We start from the raw sequence: 26,177 nt of genomic DNA, 5'->3' as shown, positions 1-26,177 counted from the left end.
TTTTTTTTTTTTTGGTCTCTATGCTGGGCCTTCTTCTTGCAGACTATTTAATTATGGTGGATCCCATGGCTCATTTTTGGTATCTCTCTCATTTTCTTTTGTATTGATGGCTCCTCCCTTGAAAACCTTCTCTAGTCTCAGGGATTTAGATATTTTCCCTGTATTGATGACCCCAAATTTATAGCTGCAGTCTAGACCCAGATGCTGATCTCTGAATTTTTATATCCAATTACTTTTCAAAATCTCTACTTAAAAATTAGAAATAGTTATATAAAAAATAATAAAATAGTGATAGCAATTTTATCATGCTAAAAACTGAACTCCTGGCTTTTTCTTATAAATCTTTCTCAGGAAATGTCAGCTCTACCCTCCAGATATCCAGATCTAATACCTGAGATAGTCCTCAACTCTTCTCTCTCATAAACTGTCTGCAACCAATCAATTCTGTCTTCAACATGTATCCAGAACCCAATAAATTTTCATCACATCTAATACTAGACCAAGACTTCCCAGACCAAGGAACCATTATTTCCTACCTAGGTTGTGCCAATATTTTCACAACTTTCTTTCCTCATGCCTAATTCCATTAGCACCAAGAGGTTTTCCAGTCTTTCCCTTGGCCTTGTCTCCAATATACGCTTTTCTAACAATGATCTCCCAATGCTAGCATCTTTTGCAATCTGGATAGACTGAGAATTTCCTGTTGTAATTATATTTCCTGTTTTTTTTTTTTTTGTTTTGTTTTAGTAATTCTTTCTTTAATTTGTCATTTCTCCCTAGCATCTAACTATAAGCAGCAAGAAGAAACCAGGGTGCATCTTCAACATTTTGCTTGGAAATCTCAGCTAAATATTCAAGTTTACCACTTACAGATTCTGCTGTCTATACATTGGAAGGCCATGATTCAGTGAAACTCTGTCACTATATACAAAAATCCCTTTTCTTTCAGGTTTTTTTTTTTTTGTTTTTGAGATGTTTTGCTATAAGTGCGTGCGCTCACCAGAAAGAGACAGAGAGACAGTGAAAAATCACCCCCAGGGGGGATTGCCATGCTGCAATCCCTTCTCCTCCATTCTCCTCTCCGGATCTTGGGCACGCATGCCCACGTGCCCGGCGTGAGTTTAAGCCACTGTGTCCGGGACTCCAACCACGGTCGACTACATGGGAGTCCAGTGACATAGCCATTATGCCAGCTGCTTGGTCCCCCTTTTCTTCCAGTTTCTAATAACACATTTTACATTTTCTTCTGAGCCCTGATAACAACACTTTTACTGTTCAGGTATTTTGCCTATAGCATGTTTATGACAATACATAACATTTTAAAGATGATATAGGATTTCTCTATTGTGCTTCTTTTTTTCTGAGTTTTCACCATCGGCATCTTTAATACTCTTATTTTTACCAATGGTCTGTTTAATCTATGTACCTCAAAATTCTTCCAGCCTCTGTCATCACCAAGTTTCAAAGCCTCTTCTACCTTTCTTTGGTATTTATTATAGCAGCACCTCACTTTTGACACCAAAAATTGTTTCTTGTGGCTGATGTGACTGACCACAAACTTGATGACTTAGAACACATTTGTATCTTGTTATATTAAGTATATGTTTATTATATACAATAAAATAGTATTAACTATATATAGTTACTCTACTGTACTATTATAGTTCCAGAAGCCAGAAGTTGGAAACCAATACCTCTGGGTCAAAATAAAGGTGTCAGTGGGACCATATTCCACCAGGTCTCAAGGGAGAATAATTTACTTGTTTCTTCCAGTTTCTGGTAGGTACCGATCTTCCCTGGTTTGTGTCCATTTCTTCATTAATGATTTACTTTAGACCATAGGCCAGTTTCTTCCGATATCTCTCTACTCCATCTTTGCATCATCTCCTCTGCTTCCCTCTTAAAAGGATACAAAGACTGCATTTAGAGCCTTCCAGGAGAATCCAGGATTTTCTCCCCATCTCAAGATCCTTAACTGGATCATATCTGGAAAGATTCTTTTTCTAGAAGAAATATAAGGTAATATGTGCAGATTTTAGGAATTAGAGTCTAAATATCTTTTGGCAGGCCACTTTATAGCCTACCACTACCTCAAGTCTCCTTCAATGACTGGCTTGTGTGTCCAATTGTAGCAATCTTCGTATAACCAGGAAACAGAAGCTACATGTATATTTAAAACGCAGAGAGCTTACTCCATCACTGTAATTTTCCTCAAGGGTACCACACTAACCTGGTAGACCTTATCTCTTCTATACCACACTCATGATGTTTTATTTATCTTGAATACTATATTTCATAAGTAGAGTGGGATTTGAACTCCAATCAGGCTGTAAGAAAGCTTAGCATTTCAGAGTTAGGATTGTGTTTGCAGCCTATACGGCATTTTAAATACACCAAACACAAAGTCAGGAAACCAAGTTTAAGTCTTGGCCATTACTTTTAAGAACTTAAGACCTAAGACTGATAACTTGACCTTCCTAACTCTTTGTTAATTCATCTGCAAAATGAATGGAAGTGCTTATGGAGATTAAAATGAGGTGACATAAGAAAAAAGCCTTTGCTAACTAAAAGTTTTAGTGAAATAAGATGAAAATGATGATAGGATACTGACCAAGATGACCTTAACATTATCCTCAGCTTCACTAAATTTTAGACAGGTTTCTTCTGGACTCTAGGTCCTTGACCTCCCTTTCCTTAGAGCATTTATTTTAGAAAACTTGTAATTGTAAATTATTTCTCTGCCCTTTTGAGCTGTGAATCTTCTCCCAGGCTTTTGCCAGTTTTACAGCTGAGCATCATCTTTCTCAAGGACATGGAATCCATCCTCTTGGAATGTAATCATAAAGGAAGATGGTGCCTCTGTCTCCCAGTCTCTGTGGAGTGTAGGAGCCTCAATGAGAGTCTTGCTCCAAATTGTAAAACTATCTCCTTTTATGAAAATAAGAGAAAGTTTACTTTTCCTCTGGGTGGGGCAAGATGGCCTTATGCTATCTCCACTTCAGCTTTTAAAAAATTCTTACCTATTGTTAAAGTAAAGATTGGTCTTTTCCCTACCGCAATAGCCTTGAATAAAGTCATCTTTACCTGTTTAACTTTGGTGCAATTTTTCTTCACTAATGATTTACTATAATAACCACCAGCCTTTAACCATTGCTGTCCAAACTCTTCAATATAAATGTAAAAGTGGGACTGGCTAGGAGTGTAGTGATTAAGGTGACTGGATCTCACATGGCTGACTGCAGGGCTTAAGTCTCAGATATGGCGGCTTGAGAACATACCAGGTGTGCATGTGTATATGTCCAAAATTCCAAAAGGAGAAATGATGGAGAAGGCATTATGGTGTGACTGTCTCCCACTGGGGAGGCTGCTTTCTCACTTTCCCTATTTCTCTGTCTCTCTCTTTCTCTGTCTATCTCTGGTGAATGCATGCACACTTTGGCGAAAAAAAATAAAGAAAAAGGAAAAAAGTAAAAGTGCTAATTACTTTTAGAGAAAATTACTGAATAAATTTTCATCTTCATTATCCTGAAATTATGGCATTTATGTTTAGAACTACATAAAATGATTCTTTTTTAAAATAAAAATTTTAATTAAGTAAATTTATAAAAATTGATAAATAATTAGAAACATTTATGGGATACAGTATAATTTTTTTGCAGTACATGAATACAATGTGTAATGATAAAATCAGGGTAGCTGACATATGTATCATTAGTTTGTCATTGCTTTGTGTAGAGAACATTCACAATTCCGTCTGGTTCTTGGTCACTTCATGACCAAGTTTCGTTCATAAGACTAGATCATTAAGTGAATTGGTTGATAAGTGAGGAGCTAAATGAATGTCTTGGGTGTTGCGGCACCACAGGGAATATGTTTTTCAATCGATATCACATGATACCACACTAAAATAATGTAACTCTATCCATACAGAAAGCGTACATTATGTAACTCCACAGAATGTCAATACACACTACAACTCAATAATATAAATCTGGCTCAATCATGTTTATTTATTGTGAATACTTCTATGGGTGCATAATAAAGTACAAATTTATAAATAAAACATGTTTTCATGTGATTGTGAATGCTTTGTGTAGTGGATACTGACTGACTGCAAGAATAGGACAAAGACTGAGAAAGGGGATTTCTGACGCTCACAGGGTCTGAGAAAGGGGATTGTCTGGGCTGGAGAACTGGTCATAAATCTGAGTGGTTGTTAAACAGGTGGGTTGTTAATGAAGAGTGCCCTATAACTCTAGAGCTTGTTCTTCTCTGACTGTAATTTTTTATCCATTAACTAGCATCTTTCTGTCTCCCTTCCCCCTCTACCTTTCCAGCTTGTAGTAATCACTATCCACTCTTTACTTCTATGAGATCATCTTCTTAGTTCCACACATGAGTGAGAACATGCTGTATTTCTCTTTACATGCCTAGCTTATTTCACCTGGCAAAATGTCCTCTAGGTTTGTCCATGTTGCCTTGAATGACAGGATTTCATTCCATTTGAAGGCTGAATAATTTCCCATTGTGTATACAATGGAGAACGTGACTCTTGATCCATCCTTGCTGGATATGTCCTTTTACATTCTTTTAAAAATTTGTCAGAAGGTATGTACCCTCACCAGAGAGAGACAGAGACAGAGAGAAAAGGAGAGGAGCAAGCACTTCCACCCCCAGGGGGAATGGTCACGCTGCTCTCTCTTCTCCATATCTCTTCCTTTCAGGATTTTGGAGATGCACGCACATATGTCCAGTGTGTTCTCAAACTGCCAGGTGTGAAACTCAAACTGTGTTGTTGGCCATGTGAAATTCAGCTCCTTAACCACTAGGCAATGGGCCGGCCCAAGGATATGTTAGATATTTTGCATATCTAATTTTTATAATGTCTCTGATCTATACCCAAATTATGATGTTTTCTTTTTCTAATTTGCAGCTATTAAGTGATAGTTTTCAAAAAGAGTAAAATTGTGACTCCCATGCAGATAGAAAATGAATAGATATCAAAGATTTTATTTAGCTCATTAATCCATGAGAGAGCCAACTAAATTTTTAAAAGATTCCTAAGTGAATTCTGGCTTCTCCACAGTGGAGACGGAAATAAATGGACTCTCAGCAGAATTTGCTTCTCTATTAGATGAGAACTATTTCGCATTGCTATCAGTTATCTACAATTTACAGAGCTCCAATAGAACAATAATTCTGTTTATGTATAGATAATGCATAGTTTTCCTTTGAAACATAAGTTCTCCCTTATAGAGCCTTGATTCATTCTTTACTATATGACACAGAGTTGCAGGATAAAAATGCTGGAGAAATATGAAAATTCTTCAGGTTTAGGGTTTGGTAACTGTTTTATTCATAATTAAAAACAAACAAACAAACAAACAAAAATCAAGGAGGCCAGAAGGTGGTTAAGGCAACTGGATTCCACATGGACGACTTTGCAGTTTGAATCCAAGACCTGGCAGCTTGAAAATCCCTCTGGGTGCATGTGCATGCATGTCCAAAATCCTGAGTGGAGAATGGAGGCGGTGGATTGCAGTGTGGCCACCTCCCATGCGGGTCATTTCCTCACTCTCTCTCTCTCTGTCTGTCTCTCTATGGCAAGCACACCTGAGAAAGGACTTAGTGATTGTACTTTTATGTTAAAGGATGATGGAATTCAGAAACCCAAGACAGAGGAGCTTCAGCTACTGTGCTATTGATATGTAGAGGGAGAACATGTCCATGAGACCAGAGTGCACACGTTTTTTTGTGTTTTCTTTTCTTTTCTTTTTTATATATTTGAAATAAAATTGGCCTGATGGGTAACCCATAAGCTCTCTGGACCTCTGATGTAGGATTCTGCTAATAGCCACATAGAACCGAGACAGGTCTGGGATGGAGCTGCCAGAGTTTAGGCAGGAGGCAAGTCAGAAAGAGATATTCCTGAGTACAACGAAAATGGGTGTTAACCGTCTAGTGGTTCATCATGACCCCAGAAGTCCTCGAGGCCAGGTTTCACCAGCTCCGAGTGATCTTTGACCTCAGTTTCCTTGTCCAACATCATGTGGCACAAAGTAGTCTTTGTTAAATGTTCTCACATTTTAGGGAAAATAGGAGCAACATGCAAATTAATGATGGGAAATGTTCCTGGCCATATACAATTATAGGTATTTAACATTTTTGTCACTCATTCAGCTCAAAGTTCCTTGTAAATAGTGCCAATTTGCCTCTAAATAACATGTTACAGAGAAAATAATTTAGCACGAGTGGCTGCACCAGCAACAGAAGCTGGCACATGTGTAGATGCTTTTCAGGAGTAAACAGCATTGACTGGTGGGAAAAGCATATGCAGAGAGTGTCCATTTTCCTAAAATAAAACAAAACACAGTTATTGAAAAAGAGGTGGCTGACTTCAAACACAGTGATGGTGTGGCACTGTGCTGCTGTCATGCTTACTAACACAACCTTCATTTTCCTTTGAGTTCCTTCATGTTACAGGATCTTAAAAATTTGCTAGGGGATGTGTGTGCTTGCTGGAGGGAGGGGGGAAGGGAGAGAGTTATGGAGAGAAAGAGGGAAGAAAGCAACACCCAGAGGGGATGGCCACACTGTAATACTTTCTCTTCCATTCTTCTCTCTGCATGCATCTGGTATGCTTTTCAAGTCACTGGGTCCAGGACTTGGACCACATAGTTGGCCGTGTGGGATCCAGCCACCTTAACCTCTGTGCCACCAGCTGGCCCACTGCCTTTTATATTACAACTCTTTTCCTTTATTATTACACTTAGTTTGATATCTGTTCTATCACGAGTAAATATTACATAGATAGAAAAAAGAGACTTTGTTATACTTCTTCATGTATAGAATTTCTTTTCTCTTATTCAAATGTGTAATACTTCTCTACATAATATTCTGAATTTTTACTTTCATAAAGCATGTATACTACTTTAATTTCCTTTTAAGCAAAGAAAAATGCTTGAACATTCTCTAAATAAATAATCCATTGCCCTATTGCCATCTCAATATAAACCAGTAATATTTTTCCAATATGTCCTAGTTGTCACAATTTTTGTTAGTCCTTCTCCCGCTCATTTGGAACTTATTTATCTGTTATTTAAAAAAAGAATTTATGTTTTTAAAATTTTTAAATTTCATTTTCTTTTATACATTCAATCACATTATTTATCTTACAAAGTGAGTATTTCAACATGTGAACATTTCTCCCTAGTCCAGTTGATAAAACTATAAAATTATCCTCAATAGATAATAATTTCTTTGTCCCATTTATGCTTTGCCTCTCTATTTTTCTTCTAAATGTCCTTCCTCAGCCTCTCCCGTTTCGCACCCACTATATCTGGTACTTACATCCATTTACTGTGTTTCTATATCCTTTAGTCAATCAGTTTCAGTCATAGAGTGCAGACACTCGGTATATATTAAGTGGGGACATACAATGTCTCTCCTTCATAGGCTGGCTTGCTTCACTTAGCAGTAAATCTTCCATAATCATCCACTTTCTGTCAAAAGCCAGGACTTTTTTTTATGGCTGAATAGTATTCCATAGATTTATGTTTGGTTATCAAAACACCCATAAAGAAAGTGAAAGATAGATATTGACAAAATATATAACCAATGAATAATCATGCATCAATAGTATATGAAAATATTATGATTCAGTTTTCTTTTTTTTAAGAGAGATTTTTGTCAGACGGCATGTGCATTCACCAGAGGGACAGAAACAGATAGAGAGATAGAAAGTGAGAAATCACCCCCTAGTGGGGGATGGCCATGTTGCAGTCTCTTCTCCATTCTCCTTTTGGGATCTTGGGCATGCATGCACATGTGCCAGGCACAAGTTTTAAGTCTCTGGGTCTGGGACTCAAACTGTGGTCGACCATGTATGAGTCCAGCAATGTAACTATTATGTCATCTGCTGGTCCCCTGACTTAGTTTTGAAAAGACAACTTAAGAGGAAAAATGGGAAAAAATGAATTTCATGTAAGCAGAAACACAAATACACACATGGTAAAACATATTTAATCTAATTGATAAATTGTGGAGATGCAAATTAAAATCACAATTTTAATTAACATACACAAATGTACATTAATTTGCAGTGCTAATTAGAATGCAAGATGGAACTTTCACTCCTATTAGAATTAAAGACGATACAATTACTTGGAAAAATGCTGGTATTACATAGTAAATGTGAATATACGCAAAGACTGCAGACCACCAGTTGGCATACTAAGCATAACTGAAGGATATCTCTTGCATATGTGTACCAAGAGACAGGTATTAGAGTATTTACAGAGGCATTGTACATTATAGCAAAAAATACATCCATTGCAATCTTTTTCCCACTCTTTTGAACAGTTGATACAGGTCTCATATGTCTCTGTGGTTTCCACAAGAAAGTGTATGAGGATGATAGCAAAGGGAGTTGGTCTCTGTTGTGGCACCTTTAGAAGAACTGAAGGGTAGAAAATATAGCAATCTGAACTCTGGCTACTAAACCAAACTATTCTGCAGACTGAAAGCCCCTGTACACAGTGAGAAATGTATGTGAAGAATCAGTAGCTGGACTGAAATGAGACTTGTGTAGATGAACTATTTGAGGCAATTTTTAATTAGTTTTCCCTATTTAGCATTTGAGACATCTCTTGACCATTTAATATTTCTATTCCTATATTCAATGACTCATCCTAAACATAGACTTGCCTACTATACAGATGATGCAAGAAAAAAAAGAGAAGATTCTTCCAGTTTTATTTCAAATAGGTTATCAAAAAATCCTAGTAGGAAGTCTCTAGCTACCTGAACATCTATGAGCAATAACTTTATTTTTTAAGTTTTGCTATAGGGCATGTGTACTCACCAAACTGAGAGAGAAAAAAATTGAGAAATCATCCACAGCAGGGATGGTCATACTGCAATCCTCCATTCTCCTCTCAGGATTTTGGGCATGCTCGCACATACACCTGGCATGTTTTTCATGCTGCCAGATCTGGGACTCGAACTGCACAAGTCATGTGGGATCCAGCTGCCTTAATGACAGTGCCACTGGGACCAGCAGTTAGTGTAATGGCTATGTCGCTGGACTCCCATGTAGTTGACCGTAGTTCAAGTCCTGGACCCGGTGGCTTAAACTCACGTTGGGCGCGTGTGTGTGCCCAAGATCCCAAGAGGAGAATGGAGGAGAAGGGATTGCAGCGTGGCCATCCCCCCTGGGGGGTGATTTCTTGCTTTCTCTCTCTCTCTCTCTCTCTTCAGTCATAGAGTGCAGACACTCGGTATATATTAAGTGGGGACATACAATGTCTCTCCTTCATAGGCTGGCTTGCTTCACTTAGCAGTAAATCTTCCATAATCATCCACTTTCTGTCAAAAGCCAGGACTTTTTTTTATGGCTGAATAGTATTCCATAGATTTATGTTTGGTTATCAAAACACCCATAAAGAAAGTGAAAGATAGATATTGACAAAATATATAACCAATGAATAATCATGCATCAATAGTATATGAAAATATTATGATTCAGTTTTCTTTTTTTTAAGAGAGATTTTTGTCAGACGGCATGTGCATTCACCAGAGGGACAGAAACAGATAGAGAGATAGAAAGTGAGAAATCACCCCCTAGTGGGGGATGGCCATGTTGCAGTCTCTTCTCCATTCTCCTTTTGGGATCTTGGGCATGCATGCACATGTGCCAGGCACAAGTTTTAAGTCTCTGGGTCTGGGACTCAAACTGTGGTCGACCATGTATGAGTCCAGCAATGTAACTATTATGTCATCTGCTGGTCCCCTGACTTAGTTTTGAAAAGACAACTTAAGAGGAAAAATGGGAAAAAATGAATTTCATGTAAGCAGAAACACAAATACACACATGGTAAAACATATTTAATCTAATTGATAAATTGTGGAGATGCAAATTAAAATCACAATTTTAATTAACATACACAAATGTACATTAATTTGCAGTGCTAATTAGAATGCAAGATGGAACTTTCACTCCTATTAGAATTAAAGACGATACAATTACTTGGAAAAATGCTGGTATTACATAGTAAATGTGAATATACGCAAAGACTGCAGACCACCAGTTGGCATACTAAGCATAACTGAAGGATATCTCTTGCATATGTGTACCAAGAGACAGGTATTAGAGTATTTACAGAGGCATTGTACATTATAGCAAAAAATACATCCATTGCAATCTTTTTCCCACTCTTTTGAACAGTTGATACAGGTCTCATATGTCTCTGTGGTTTCCACAAGAAAGTGTATGAGGATGATAGCAAAGGGAGTTGGTCTCTGTTGTGGCACCTTTAGAAGAACTGAAGGGTAGAAAATATAGCAATCTGAACTCTGGCTACTAAACCAAACTATTCTGCAGACTGAAAGCCCCTGTACACAGTGAGAAATGTATGTGAAGAATCAGTAGCTGGACTGAAATGAGACTTGTGTAGATGAACTATTTGAGGCAATTTTTAATTAGTTTTCCCTATTTAGCATTTGAGACATCTCTTGACCATTTAATATTTCTATTCCTATATTCAATGACTCATCCTAAACATAGACTTGCCTACTATACAGATGATGCAAGAAAAAAAAGAGAAGATTCTTCCAGTTTTATTTCAAATAGGTTATCAAAAAATCCTAGTAGGAAGTCTCTAGCTACCTGAACATCTATGAGCAATAACTTTATTTTTTAAGTTTTGCTATAGGGCATGTGTACTCACCAAACTGAGAGAGAAAAAAATTGAGAAATCATCCACAGCAGGGATGGTCATACTGCAATCCTCCATTCTCCTCTCAGGATTTTGGGCATGCTCGCACATACACCTGGCATGTTTTTCATGCTGCCAGATCTGGGACTCGAACTGCACAAGTCATGTGGGATCCAGCTGCCTTAATGACAGTGCCACTGGGACCAGCAGTTAGTGTAATGGCTATGTCGCTGGACTCCCATGTAGTTGACCGTAGTTCAAGTCCTGGACCCGGTGGCTTAAACTCACGTTGGGCGCGTGTGTGTGCCCAAGATCCCAAGAGGAGAATGGAGGAGAAGGGATTGCAGCGTGGCCATCCCCCCTGGGGGGTGATTTCTTGCTTTCTCTCTCTCTCTCTCTCTCTCTCTTTCTGGCGAGCGCATGCACCCTATAGCGAAAACCTCTCCAAAAAAAAAAAAAAAAAGAAAGAAAGAAAAAGAAAAAAGAAAAAAGAAAAAAAAATAAAAAATGACAATGCCACCAGCTGGCCCATAACAATGACATTTAAATTTATGGGGAACATCTCTTTATCACGTACTTCTGAGTTTAAGGAGCCATTAGTCTTGTTTTGGAAATAAGGAAATAATTGCCCCTTTCAAATCTTTGTAGACATTGCTTTCCTATATTTACACATTTTGGGAAAATCCAGATAAGATTAAGGTGAGATTTGGATGGTGTGTTAAGGGGCTCACACCTTTTATATTACGATTGTGAAAGCTTTTCTTTCTTCCTGGAGGCAGCACTCTTGCCCAACAGACTTCATGTTAGCAACTGATGGACACTTTCAAAGACTTACTTGACGTGTTTGACAAGGAAATCACATCAGCCCTTTGTTGGAGAGAAGGGAAGAGTTATTCTAGCAGGAGACTGACAGTCATTTTGATCAAGGGGCTTTGCATTTGATCTCTGCATGTAGCTCCTTGAATCTGAAGAAGAGAAAGTGTATGATGGAAAGACAGAAAAGTCAAGGTCCTGGTATTATAGGTAGACTTCTTCAATTATTATTAAACTAATTTTTACTGACAATGAGAATGATGTTAAAACAAAGAAGTAAATTCCCTAATAAAGAAGCATACTCTTTTCCAGGATCATCTTTGTGTGTAGCTGAGCCACAGTTAAGTCTGGTGCTCAAGACTGAGGAATGAAGCTCTTTTCCTCTTATAGTTAGTAATATTTGAAATTTAATTTTTACCTAGTGTATATAATATTCTAAGTGAAATAATATCTTCAGTGTAGAAAGGACACCTTAATCCTATATCTATACATTGCTACAGGTGGGCTTTTCCTTGAAATTGTTAATTAAGGTGAGCATCAAAATATCCCCTACTGTAGACTACAGAGAGAATTTTTATCAGCCCAGTATGAAAAAGATGAACAGTTATTGATTGCTTTTTTTTTTTTTGAATGCCACGAGTAACACTGACACTTATGTGGAAAACAATCTAATCAGTGTAGGTTGGGATAAAAACAACCATCCCCAGATTAGGTTCATGGACATCAATCAGAGAACATCTTAATGAGTAAGATAAATGTTTGAAATGGAATTGTGCACACATAAGTGAATACACAAATTATGCTAATGTGTCCTATCATTTTAATATGACCTCTGAATAAGATGCTTCCCAGACTGAAATCTTGCCCTACTTGCAGTGGCGTGCCATAGACTGGGACCTCAGGCAAGGCTTATTTTTATTTTTTTAATTTTTAAAGAGGTTTTTGTGTTAGTGTGCTCGCTAGAGAGAGAGACAGAGACAGTGAGAGGGAAAGTAAGGAATCACTCCCCGGGGGGAAGGCCACACTACAATCTCTTTTCTTCCATTCTCCTCCCAGGATCTTGCACATGTACATGCCCCTAGCATGAGTTTCAAGCCACCAGGTCTGGGACTTGAACTGCAGTCAGCCATGTGGGAATCCAGCCATATAACCGCTATACCATTTACTGGCCCTGGAAGTAAATTGAGTTTGATTCCTCATCTAACTTTAAGGCTGAGTGAATTGGTACTCATCTGTGGATTATGGAGACTTGGGGAAGCTGAGGCAGGAGAATCAAGAGTTTGAGGCTGACCTGGCACTTTGTCAAAAAGACCCTGGCATGGCAGCACACAGGTATAGTCCTAGCTGGGAGGAGTGGTGTGTGGTGAGGCCCTGTCCTAAAAAACAGCCCTTCCCTGTTTCAAAATAAATCAGTAATCTTTGGATCAATAATCTTCCAATACTCTAGAAAAATTTTTAAAGCTATTTGTGTAATGGTTTTATTTGTTAACTTTCTCTAGATCAGAAAATGAAGGTTACAGTTATGACTTTTGGAACCAAAAGCATTCAGTGCTGCTGTTAAAACTTAATAGGACCAATTTCTTAAATGATTTTCTTAAATCAATTCAGCACGAATTTAATTTGAGGCTATGTTTTAGATGAGACTTATATTTTTATTATTTCATTTTCTTCCACTAATATGTTAGTTATGATTTTAAAATTATCCTTTTAGTGAATATTTTAGAGATTACAGCATGAATTCTTAACTTGTTACAGTTGAATACATATTCTTTACCTCTAAGCTCATAATGTGGGATATTAAAAATGACTGGCAGGGTCAGCAGATGGCATGGTGGTTAAGGTGCTGGATTCCCATACGGTGGTTCAAATCCTGGACCTGGCAGCTTGAAAATAACAAATAGAGAAAGCATCCAGGTACTTCCACCTCTGTGCCGGGCCTCTGGGTTCAGCTTCACAGCTGTGAAGTACCCCACCCCCAGCCAGGGCTACCCCCCTCCAAACCCCAGTGCTAGTCAGGTATGCAAGTGTCTCTCTCTTGTTCTTTTCTGTTCCTTCTAACTTTTTTCCCTCTTTTTAAAAAAAGAACCTTCTGCCCTGTTCGTGCCTTTATCTGGTTAATTTGTCTCTTCTTCCCTCACCGAGGACAGAAAACATCCAGGCACTTCCACTTCTGCCTGTGCCATACCTCTGGGTTCAGCTTCACAGCTGTGAAACATCCCCCTAGCCAGGGCTACCCCACCTCCAGACTCCAGTGCTAGTCAGGTATGCAAGTGTCTCCCTCTTGTTCTTCTCTGTCCCTTCTAACTTTTTTTCTCCTTTTAAAAAAAGAGCTTTCTGCCCTGTTTGTGCATTTCTCTTGTTAATTTGTCTCTTCTTCCCTCACCTAGCACAGAAAGCGTCCAGGCACCTCCACTTCTGCCTGTGTTGGGTCTCTGGGTTCAGTTTCACGACTGTAAAGCCCCCTAACCCCCTCAGCCAGGGCCTCTCCCCCTCCAGACCCCAGTGTGCGCAAGCATGCTGCATGGTTTTCCGTATTTTACCCAATTTCATTTTCTGTGATGTGATTTCTAAGTTTTTCCTCTTTTTCTTGTAGTACTTTCCTTCTTTTTTCTTTGCCTTTTCTTCCTATTTCTATTTCCTACTTTTTTTTCCCCCTTTTTTTACCTTACTTTCCTGTTTTATTGCTGAGGCCTTACCCACTGCCTAGGGATGACTAGGTGCATAGTAGCTAAACATCTGAAGATTGTGAGTTTTAGAGAATTCTTTGCATCTCACTGTGGTGGTTACAAAAATAGTGAAATTCCCCTTTGTAAATCTGATTGCAAAACTCCTCCTGTTTTTCCCACATTGGAGGACACAGTTAGAAGGGAGAAAATAACACTGAATTATTTCACAGTAAGGGAAACACACAAGCTCATAGTCACAGAATCCTTCTCCAACAAGTTAGGCAGAAGTGAATACATTACCAAATGACTAAAAATCAGAGAAAAGCCTCAAGGATGAGAGAATCAAGTAATATATCTCCAGCAAGGAAACACCGTAACTTGTCTCAAAGTAGGGAAATACTAGAGGATATCACCAAAATGTCAGAAAAATAATTTAGAATATTTATGGTAACAAAACTATGACATGTTGAGCTCCAAGAGATAAGGAAGTCATTCCATGATATGAAAGAATTGGATACCATAAAAAAGAATCAAATGAAACTGTTAGATATGAAGGCTATAATATAGGAAATTAAAACCTCCCTTGAAAGTATTAAAAGCAGGTTAGACCATGGAGAGTGGGAGTCACTATACTGATTTTGGACAAAATAGGCTTTAAGACAAATTTTGGAAGTAGAAGACAAAACCTCTGACCTAGAAAATATCATAAAAAATACTGGGAAAACAGCCAAGAAAACTGAGGATAACATATGAGAAATAGTAGATACCATGAAATGCCCAAATATCCAAATAATTGGTACCCCAGAAGGTGAAGAAACTAATAAGAGCATTGATAATCTATTCCACAAAATCCTGAAAGAAAATCTTCCAAGTATAGAGAGGCACTCAAAATCCAGACCCAAGAAATACAAAGAAACTCAAATAGAATCAATCCAAAAAGGTCCTCTCCCCAGCACATCATAGCTAGATTGACCAAAATGACAAAGTCATGATACTAAGACTGGCAAGAGAGAAACATCAAATCACTTACAAAGGCTATACCATCAGGCTAAAACTGGACCTCTCATTGGATACAATGCAAGCGAGGAAAGATTGGTGAAATATATGCAAAGTGTTAAATGAAAAACAATTTCAACCTATAATACTATACCTGGCAAGATTATCCTTCATATGGGAAAAGAAAATAAAATTTAGTTCTTGGATAAACAAAACCTTATAGAATTGACCAACTCCAGACCAGCTCTTCAAGAAATTCTGAAAGGAGTACTATACCAAGAAAACTAAAGCCAGACAGACAGCAATAAGAGAAAAACAAAAACAAAAACAAAAACAAAAAACAACCAAGAATATGGCCAACTTAATTTTAGGGACAAGTCTGGAAATATTGATAATAATGTTGAATGTTAATGGATTAAATTCTCTGATCAAGAGACACAGACTGGCTGATTGGATTAAAAATCAGAAACCCTCCATCTTTTGCCTACAAGAAACCCATCTCATGGATAAAGACATACATAGACTAAAAGTGAAGAGCTAGAAAAAGGTATTCCATGCAAATGGAAACCAGAAAAGAGTGGGAGTCACTATACTGATTTTGGACAAAATAGGTTTTAAGACAAAAACTGTAAGAAGAGACAAAGAAGGGTACTACATAGTAGTAAAAGGGCCAATTCACCAAGAACATATGACACTTATAAATATCTATGCACTGAACTCAGGAGCACCCAAATATGTAAAGGAGATCTAAAAGGAGAGAAAGACTGTAACACAATAATTGTTGGAGATCTCAACACCCCATTATCTCCTTTAGAAAGGTCAACTAAACAAAAAATAAGCAAAGACATTCAGGACCTAAATAATACAAATCAGATGGATTTGATAGACATCTATAGAACTTTCCACCCAAAAAACACAAAATATACATTTTTCTCAGCCTCACGTGGTACTTTCTTGAAGACAGACCACATGGCAGGATACAAAGCCAGCTGTTACAGATTCAAAGGAGTAGAAACTATATCCAGCATCTTCTCCTACCATGTTGGAATTAAACTTGATATTAATCTCAGGAAAAACTCTCAAAATACACAAATACATAGAAACTAAATAACCTACTTCTGAATGATTTTATGACTACTGAAGAGATTAAGACTAAAATAAAAGATTCATGGAAACAAATGATAAGGAGTACACAACGTTCCATAATTTATGGGACACTGCAAAAGCAGTCATAATAGAAAAGTTCATAGCAATTAGTGCACACAAGAAAAAGATGGGAAGTTGGAAAAAGGACAGCCTAATATTATGCCTCAAGGAACTGGAAAAACAACAACAACAAAAAAATTCCAGAAGAAAGAAAATAATAAATATTTGAGCAGAAATGAATCAAATAGAGAATAAAGGAACTATATTAAAAAAATGAAACCACAAGCTGGTTCTTGAGAAGATAAATGAAATTGACACACCGTTAGCTAGATTAATCAAGAAGAACAGAGAAAGGAACCAGATAAATCAAATCAACAAGGAAACAGGCAATATTGCAATGGACATAACAGGAATACAAAACATCATCATATGAGGGATTATACACCCACAAACAAGAAAACCTAGACAAGATGGACAAATGTCTAGACATGTGTAGTTTACCAAGATTGAATCAGGAAGAAATAGAAAGTCTGAATAGACCTATCACAAGCAATGAAATTGAATCAGTAATAAAAAGTCTCCCAACAAAGAAGAGCTCAGATCTTAATGGCTTTACTTCTGAATTCTACAAAACTTCTTAAAAAAACTAACCCTTATTCTCCTCAAACTATTTCTAAAGATCAAAAAGGAAGAAACCTTCCCAAATTTATTCTATGAAGTCTCCATCATCCTGATTCCAAAAACAGACAAGGACCTAACAAAAAGAAAACTTCATCTTTGATGAATAACAATGCAAAAATTCTTGAGATACTCACAAATTGTATCCAACAACACTTTAAGGAGATTATACACCATGACAAGATAGGCTTTATTCCAGGGATTCAAAGGTGTTTCAACATGTGCAAAACAATAAATGTAATCCATCACATTAACAGAAGGAAAGGAAAGATAAAAACAATATGATCATATCAATGGAGGCAGAAAAAGCATTTGATAAAACAACACTTCATGATTAAAACTCTCAACAAACAATGTGGCATAGAAGTCACATTCCTCAACATTATAAAAGGCATCTACTATAAAGCCATAGCTAAAATTATACAGAATGAAGAAAAACTGAAAGCTTTTGCACTAAAAGCAAGAGTAAGACAAAGCTGCCCACTTCCTCCACTCCTCTCCAATATAGTAATAGGTCGACTACGTGGGAGTCCAGCGACATAGCCATTACGCTAACTGCTGGTTCCCAATTTTGCAAAACTTTTAAAGAAAAGGTAACCCCAATTCTACTCATACTGTTTCTAGAGATCCAAAAGGAAGGAACCCTTCCAGATTCATTCAATGAAACCTCCATTACTCTCATTCCCAAAACAGATAAGGATACGACAAAAAAGGAAAACTATAGACCTATATCTCTGATGAACATAGATGCAAAAATTCTCAAAAAGATACTTGCTAGCCATATTCAACAGCATATAGTAGAGATTATTCATAACGACCAAGTAGGCTTTATTCCAGGGATGCAAGGGTGGTTCAACATATGCAAAATCATAAATATAGTACACCATATTAACAGAAAGAAAGATGAAAACCATATGATCATTTCAATTGATGCAGAAAAAGCATTTGACAAAATACAACATCCTTTCATGATTAAAATTCTCAGTAAAATTGGCATAGAAGGATCGTTCCTCAGCATAATCAACGCCATCTATGAAAAACCTATAGCTAACATTAAACTAAAAAGTGGTACAAGATAAGGCCGCCCACTTTCTCCACTCCTATTCAATATGGCACTGTAAGTCTTAGCCAATGTGATCAGACAAGAGAAGGAAATAAAAGGTATTCCAATAGAGAAAGAAGAGCTGAAATTATCTCTGTTTACAGATGACATGATTGTATAAAGAGAAGACCCAATAGTATCCATGAAAAAACTCCTTAAAGTAATAAATGCATATAATAAAGCGGCAGGACACAAATCTAGCTTACAAAAATCTATAGCATTTCTACATACAAACAACAAGCAGAGGCAGAACTAAAGAAAGAAATTCTATTTACCATAGCCACAGGAAGTATAAGAAACAGGAATAAAACTAATCAAGGAAGTCAAAGACCTCTATAAGGAAAACTATGGAAACCTTAAAAAGGAACTTGATAAGGACACAAAAAAGTGGAAGGACATCCTATTTTCCTTAATATTGGATTATATTAATATAATCAAAATGACAATACTATCCAAATTAATCTACATATTTAATACACCCCCTATTAAATTACAAAGACATTCTTCACAGATCTAGAAAGGACAATTGTAGAATTGTCTGGAATCATAAAAGACCAAGTATTGCCAAAGCCATTCTGTGCAAGAAGAGTGGAGTAGGTGATATCTCACTTCCTGACCCCAAAATATATTACAAAGCTGTGATAATCAAAATAGCATGATATTGGCACAAAAACAGACATGAGTAGAGTAGAATGGAATTGGTAGAGACCCCAGCATCTCTGCAGTGGAACAGAGTAGAGACCCCAGAAATAAATTCCAAAACATACTGCCAACTCATCTTTGACAAAGGATACCAGTCAATTCAGTGGAAAAAGGAAAACCTCTTTAGCATATGGTGCTGGAAAAACTGGATATCCACCTGCACAAAGATGAATCTGAACCCCTATCTGTCACCATTAACAAAAATCAACTCAAAGTGGATCAAAGATCTAAACCTCAGACCACAAACTGTAAAATTACACGTGGAAAACACTGGGGAAACTCTGGGAGACACTGGGATAGGCAAAGACTTCTTAAGCAAGGCCCCCAAAGCACAGGCAATCATCCCCCAAATAGGTGGGATTACATCAGATTAAGAAGTTTCTGCACAGCAAAGGACACCATAATTAGTGTGAGTCGACAACCCTCAGAATGAGAGAGAAATTTTGTTAACTGTGCCTCAGATAAGGGATTTATAACCAGAATACAAAGGGAACTCAAGTGACTTACCCAGAAGCAAATGATTAATCCAATTAAAAGTTGGGAAAATGAACTGAATAAACAACTCTCTAAGGAAGACATATGAATAGCCAAAAAGCATATGAAACAATGTTCAACATCCCTCATCATAAGGGAGATGCAGATCAAAACCACAATGAGATACCACTTAACCTCAGTCAAAATGGCAAAGATTAAAAAAAAAAAAAGATAAGTGCTGGAGGGAATGTGGTGAAAGGGGAACACTCCTACTCTGTTGGTGGGAAAGAATATTGGTCCAGCCACTGTGGAGAACAATATTGATGTTCCTCAAAGACCTTAAAATAGAACTACCATATGATCCAGCTATTCCATTCTTGGGTATCTACCCAAAGGACAGGAGAATGCTTAGTAGGAAAAGTGCTTGAACATCTGTATTCATTGCAGTACTATTCACTACTGCTAAGACATGGAACCAATCCAAATGTCCACAAATGGATGAATGGATTGAAAAAGTGTGGCACATATACTCCATGAAATACTACTCAGCCATAAAAAACAACAAGGCCCTGGAATTTGATAGAAAGTGGACGAATATGGAAGATTTGTTGCTGAGAGAAGCAAGTCAGGCTATGAAAGAGAGACATTGTATGTCTCCACTTAATATATACCAACTGTCTGCACTCTAAGGTAGAGACTGAAAGACTGGAAGACATAAAAGCACTAAAAATTGTTATGAACACTAGAGACAAAGTGGAAAGAGAGTATGGGAGGGGAAGAGCATAGGAAAGGAAATATGGGGAAAAATAGACTGGTAAGACATTTGTGGGACACAGATATGGTTTATTATCTGTTGATGAGGATGTGTATAGTATTCTCAACTGGGCTGGACTGAGATGTATATCACACTGGGTAAACTCTCTTTACAATCTAAATGATGTATAGTGATTAAATGTATAAGTAATAATAACAATAAAGAAAATAACCAATAAATAGATAAATAAATAACTAAATGTTTTAAAAATAAAATGAATGGCATCTGTATCTCACTGCATTTTGCATTATGTTAGTCCCACATTTCAAATATTCGTATATCATAAAACTAAAATGAAATTATGATATGAAGGTGATCATGATTATGTGTGGTCAACATTCATTTCTGTTTGCCAACACCTTTACCTTTTCCTTTGCTCTCCATTACTTCATCCATTTCCATGTTTCTGTCTGGGGTAGTGTATATTCTATCTCAAGGTACATGCTCCCTTAGTATTTATTTTAGTTTGGGTAGTTGATGAATTCTGTTTTAATGTTCTGAAATGCCTGCATTTTATGTTTTTTTTCTTTTTTAATTGACAGAGGGCACATGCACTCATGAGAAAGAGAGAGAGAGAGAGACAGAGATAAGTCACTCCTCAATGGGGTGTGGTCACACTGCAATCTTTTTTCCTCTATTTGTCCATCCTGTCAGGATTTTGGGCACACATGCACCCAGTGTGTTTTCAAGCCATTGGAGCTGAGATTTCCAGTGACCATGTGGAATCTTGCTCTCTAAGCATAGGACTATAGGGCCAGGCCAATTTTGTTTTATTTTATTGAAGGCTTTTTTCTAGATTTCAGTTTTAGATCAGAATTTATTTAAGCATTTAATGATTTTCTGTTATTTTTCTTTCTTTCTTTTTCTTTTTCTTTTTTTTTTTTTTGGGGGGGGGAGGGTTTTTTCTCCGGGGTGTTTTTTTTTTTTGGGGGGGGGGAGGTTTTTCTACAGGGTGTATGCACTAGCCAGAAAGAGAGAGACAGAGAGACAAAAAGCGAAAAATCATCCCCCAGGGGGGATGGCCACACCACAATCCCTTCTCCTCCATTCTTCTTTCAGGATATTGGGCATGCACATACATACGCCTGGCATGAGTTTAAGCCACCAGGTCCAGTACTCAAACCGCAGTTGACTACATGTGAGTCCAGCAACATAGCCATTATGCCACCTGCTGGTCTCAGTTTTCTGATTTGCATTGTTTCTGTTGAGAAATTGACTATCAATTTTTTTTAGTTCATTTAAAAAAAAAAAAACAGGATCAATCTTCCTTCTTCCCACCCTCCTTTCCTCTCTCTCTCTCTCTCTCTCTCTCTCTCTCTCTCTGTATCTCTTTCTCTCTCTCTCCCTATAGCAGCTTTCAAGATGTTCTCTCTGGTTTTCAGGGGTTTTGCCATGTACCTAAGATATTGTTTTCTTTTATCTCCTTATTGAAGTAAATATATAAATGTTAACATATAAATGTTAAGCTCAATAAACATTTCTTTCTTGACATAGGGCTAGTGCACTCATCAGAGAGAGAGAGAGAGAGAGAGAGAGAGAGAGAGAGAGAAAGCACCCCTCAGTGGGATGTGTTATGTCAGAAATAGTTTCAGTCTTTCTCAGTGTCTCCTTTACTTTCTGATTTGTTGTTCTGTTTGGACCATGTTAATGCTAAGATCTTTCTCTCTTTCTTTGAACCCTCAGTAGCTAATGAAAAGTATAGCACGTAATGGGTGTAATCAGATATGTACTGAGTAGGTAAAAGTACGTGAGTTGTGTGTGACCCAGTCCATGATTCTGATCATAGACTTGAAGGTAGATAGTTCAATAGTGTCCCTGGCGTTGAGCATAGTGAATGGTATGGAGCAGGCAGCAGTCAATATTTCTGAACTGACCACTAGACTTTGCATTTGTTTATTCCTTTAATCTTTACTAAGAAAAACTAAATGAAAAACATATTCTTCCCCTACTTTTGTGTGAGACAGAAGTTCAGAGTGAGTATCTATTCTTTGTTGACTTCCTGGCTTAGAACTCTGCATGTCAATGCTAAATTTATTGCCAAAAGTTATGAGTCTTCTGTGCTTGGAAGAGAAGTACATTTTCTGGAATGAGTATATAAAAAAAGTCTATGGAAATGCACATATTTTAAACAGTTAAAATCTGCACATTACCTCCATTTAGAAGCAAAAGCAGCCTGTCCTTCATTATATTGATCACATCTGTAACAGCAGAGATGCCAACATCTCTGCTTGACCACTCTTCTTAGTGCTTGGCATACCCCTCATTAGAAAGGGCTTATTCTTTTTTTTTTTTTTTTATTAGTTTTGGAGGTGATGACATGGACCGGCAGCATGCTCAGAAAGAGGTTGAAGAGGTTGCTGATGTCAACCATGGGGAAATAAGCAGCAAGGACAGCCAAGTACACTGAGATGTGCAAATGGAGTGCTATATCAGGGTTCAGTCACTAGGGGCACTGGCGTTGTATGTCAGCCAAATCCCCTTAGGCCTTCTTGAAACTCTTGGGGGGAACTTTCTCTTTTAGAATCTCTGAAATAACGTGACAACCTTTTGTGAAAGGAAGGGTGAACCATGACTGTTGGAATGCTGCTCAGATTTCCTTGGAGGCTGCACTTCTTTTTATTAAATTGAACTTTGGTCAGTTTTTATCATAATAAGCAATTAATTAAAGAATTTGGAGGACATAGTTTCCTCTGTGTGCAGAATACAGTCCAGAGTGATTTGAGTTAAAAGAAATGTCTGGTTAGTAGTTTACTAATCTAAGGTGTTCGCTTACCCTGCGTGTGTGTGTGTGTGTTTAAATAATCATTTTATTATAATTTCTAATTGATATATAACAATTGTATGCCTTTTCGAGTACAGTGTGGTTTTTCTTTTTTTTTTTCTTTTAGCTATAGGGCATGTGTACTTGCTGGAGGGAGACAGAGAGAGAGAGAGAGAGAGAGATAGTGAGAAATCACCCTCTAGAGGGGATGTACATGCTGCAATCCTTCTCCTCCATTCTCCTCAGAATTTTGTGCATATATACACACATTCCTGGCATATTTTTAAGCCACTGGGTCCTTGACTCAAACATGGTGCTATGTATAGTGCCTTAACCATCATGTCACCTGATGGCCTACAGCATGGTTTTTCAAAGCATGTATACAATGTGTAATGATCAAATCAGGAAAATAAACAGAAGTGGAATGGGTTATAGACTACTGCAACACAGTAAAGAATGCTGGTGACAATTCAATATCTATTGGGTTGTTGGAAAAGTCAAACTGTACTCTTTCATGTTTTTCTATGCAAAAATGCTTCATGACTTTTCGGATGACCCAAATTTTTCAAAGTAACCAGAAGAGCAGATTTCAAATAAACACAACACAAAGTAATGATAAATGTTGGGAATAGCCTTTCTCTGTCTTTGTGTTTTGGTGGCCACAGAAAGCAAAAGCAGTTCTTAGATCTCTTGCTCAGGGAGAAATCAGTTACCATGCTATGAAGTCACTCAAGCAGCCTGGTAGAGACATCCAGGAGAAGAGAATTATGACTTCTCACAGCTAGTGCTGACTTTCCATCCACATCAGTGAGTCACCTTGGAATTGACCCTTTGGCCTCATTTAAACCTTCATTTGCCTGTAGTCCTGGCAAACATATCAAGTGCAAACTCATGAGAGACTTTGAGACAAAACCTCCCATTCCAGTTGTCCTAAATTTCTTACCCACTGAAACTGTAGGTTTTTCACTTGTTGCCATGTTGAAGTAATTGGTATTTGACTTATCCTCTTGCTATAAAAAGCTAGAAAACTGGAAAAAATATATTAAACTGTTTTCAGAAATTGGGCAATAGGAGTTAAGGACTGTGATCTAGGGAAAAGGAAAAATAAATTAATCTGACTATAATCATCTGCAGACCCTTTGTAGATGACACAGGAGAAGACAACTCAAGCAGAGTACAATGTTCTTACTGGGTTGAGGAGACAGAGAGTAGAGCTTGGAGAAGGCGAAGTTGGTGGACTCTGCAGGGCAGTGTACTAGAGAAGAGTGAGTTATGGAGAAAATAACTCTAGAAATCAGAATAAGGGTCATCTTGACTTTGTTACTGAATACTACACTTCATATAGGTAGGATGCAACTTCATGAAACAACACGAAGAACAGGTGATGAGATGCAAACCCAACACATTCTCAACTCCTACAGGCTGAGAGACTAGTTATATTCAACCAGAGTAGATGTATCTCACTGAAACCTGGATTACTCAATAGGAGCAACCGAAAGGTGAGATCTTGGAAGCCTTACTGCTTCCTAGTTTAGCCTTCTAAACTAGTCCCAGAGTAAACAATATTTTAATATAGCTCTAGTAAAACTTCAAAAAATAAACTGATGTAAAAATTACTTAACTTCCTGACAAAATAAATTTCAGTGTTCTTCAAAAAAAGACAAAGTCTGATATTCAACTACACAGCACCAAAGATACAATAAAAAAATGATGGGGCCAGTAGGTGATGTAGTGGTTAAGGTGCTGGACTCTCATATAGCCGATCACAATCTGAATCCCAGACCCATGAGTTTCAAAAGGCTTGAAACTCATGCCAGGTGTGTGTGTGTGCATGTGTGCCCAAAATCCCAGGAGGAGAATGGAGGAGAAGGGATTGTTGTGTGGCCATCTCCCCCCAGGCGGGTGTGATTTCTCACTTTCTCTCAGTCTCTCTCTGTGTCTCCAGTGAGCTCATGCACTCTATCACAAAAATTTCTCTCTCTAAAAAAAAAAAGATACAATAAAAAATGAAAATGGAGGGTGAATGGTGGTAAAACATGAAGCTCTGCAAGGCAATTAGTTGAAGTCCAGAGACCTCCCTGAGTATGCTAGGCATCCACTTGCCTGTGATCTGGGACTGGCTAAAGGTTGGGGATGGATGGTGGCATCAGGACCCTCTTGGGGGGTACCGCCTCTCTCTTGCTTGTGAAAGAAATGAATAAATGAATTTAAAAAATGAAAAGACATGGGACCAGCAGTTAGCGTAATGGCTATGTTGCTGGACTCCCATGTAGTCGACCATGGTTCGAGTCCCGGACTTGGTGGCTTAAACTCACGCCAGGTGCGTGTGCGTGCGTGCCCAAGATCCCGAGAGGAGAATAAGCAAAAGCAGTTCTTAGATCTCTTGCTCAGGGAGAAATCAGTTACCATGCTATGAAGTCACTCAAGCAGCCTGGTAGAGACATCCAGGAGAAGAGAATTATGACTTCTCACAGCTAGTGCTGACTTTCCATCCACATCAGTGAGTCACCTTGGAATTGACCCTTTGGCCTCATTTAAACCTTCATTTGCCTGTAGTCCTGGCAAACATATCAAGTGCAAACTCATGAGAGACTTTGAGACAAAACCTCCCATTCCAGTTGTCCTAAATTTCTTACCCACTGAAACTGTAGGTTTTTCACTTGTTGCCATGTTGAAGTAATTGGTATTTGACTTATCCTCTTGCTATAAAAAGCTAGAAAACTGGAAAAAATATATTAAACTGTTTTCAGAAATTGGGCAATAGGAGTTAAGGACTGTGATCTAGGGAAAAGGAAAAATAAATTAATCTGACTATAATCATCTGCAGACCCTTTGTAGATGACACAGGAGAAGACAACTCAAGCAGAGTACAATGTTCTTACTGGGTTGAGGAGACAGAGAGTAGAGCTTGGAGAAGGCGAAGTTGGTGGACTCTGCAGGGCAGTGTACTAGAGAAGAGTGAGTTATGGAGAAAATAACTCTAGAAATCAGAATAAGGGTCATCTTGACTTTGTTACTGAATACTACACTTCATATAGGTAGGATGCAACTTCATGAAACAACACGAAGAACAGGTGATGAGATGCAAACCCAACACATTCTCAACTCCTACAGGCTGAGAGACTAGTTATATTCAACCAGAGTAGATGTATCTCACTGAAACCTGGATTACTCAATAGGAGCAACCGAAAGGTGAGATCTTGGAAGCCTTACTGCTTCCTAGTTTAGCCTTCTAAACTAGTCCCAGAGTAAACAATATTTTAATATAGCTCTAGTAAAACTTCAAAAAATAAACTGATGTAAAAATTAC

This window comes from Tupaia chinensis, unplaced genomic scaffold (assembly GCF_000334495.1).
Source record: "Tupaia chinensis unplaced genomic scaffold, TupChi_1.0 Scaffold000355_1, whole genome shotgun sequence".
NCBI lineage: Eukaryota > Metazoa > Chordata > Mammalia > Scandentia > Tupaiidae > Tupaia > Tupaia belangeri.
The sequence above is the reverse complement of the archived record's forward strand: the minus strand, read 5'-3'. Positions refer to the sequence as shown.